This window comes from Trypanosoma equiperdum, assembly GCF_001457755.1.
Source record: "Trypanosoma equiperdum strain OVI genome assembly, contig: ctg_144, whole genome shotgun sequence".
In the NCBI taxonomy this organism is placed as follows: domain Eukaryota; phylum Euglenozoa; class Kinetoplastea; order Trypanosomatida; family Trypanosomatidae; genus Trypanosoma; species Trypanosoma equiperdum.
The window spans coordinates 930-1,370 of record NW_027123449.1 but is presented as its reverse complement, the minus strand read 5'-3'; positions in this window follow the sequence as shown (position 1 = coordinate 1,370).

The following is a 441-nucleotide window of genomic DNA, read 5'->3' as shown; positions in this document are numbered from 1 at the left end:
CCCCCCCCCCCCCCCGCACTTGCTGCCGCGGGAAATCTCCCCTATCAACGCGGGCCCCGCACTTGACGCCTTGTGGCGCCGGCAGGCCGACCACTTAGCGGGTCTTCCCCGTTTACTCAGGGCGGAAGCGGCACCAGCGAGAGAACCGACGGCCCTTTCGACCTAGCCACAAAGTTTCAGTGCGTACACTGGCTGGCTCACCCTTGCAGTGGGCGCCACGTCTGGCCTGACCACTGAGCCGGAGCTCTGCACTTCGTTGCTTCTGTTTTCTCCGGCTTAGAACCGCCTTTCAAAGGTGTGGTGGGAATGTGTTTGAACCAGTGCACCGGGCTATAAATAGCGGTGACCCCTCCCACGGCAGCCAAACCTCACAAATTTCACACCACACGGCATACCCCCAATCGTTACAGCAAGTGATACCATGGGCGGGGGAACGCTTCT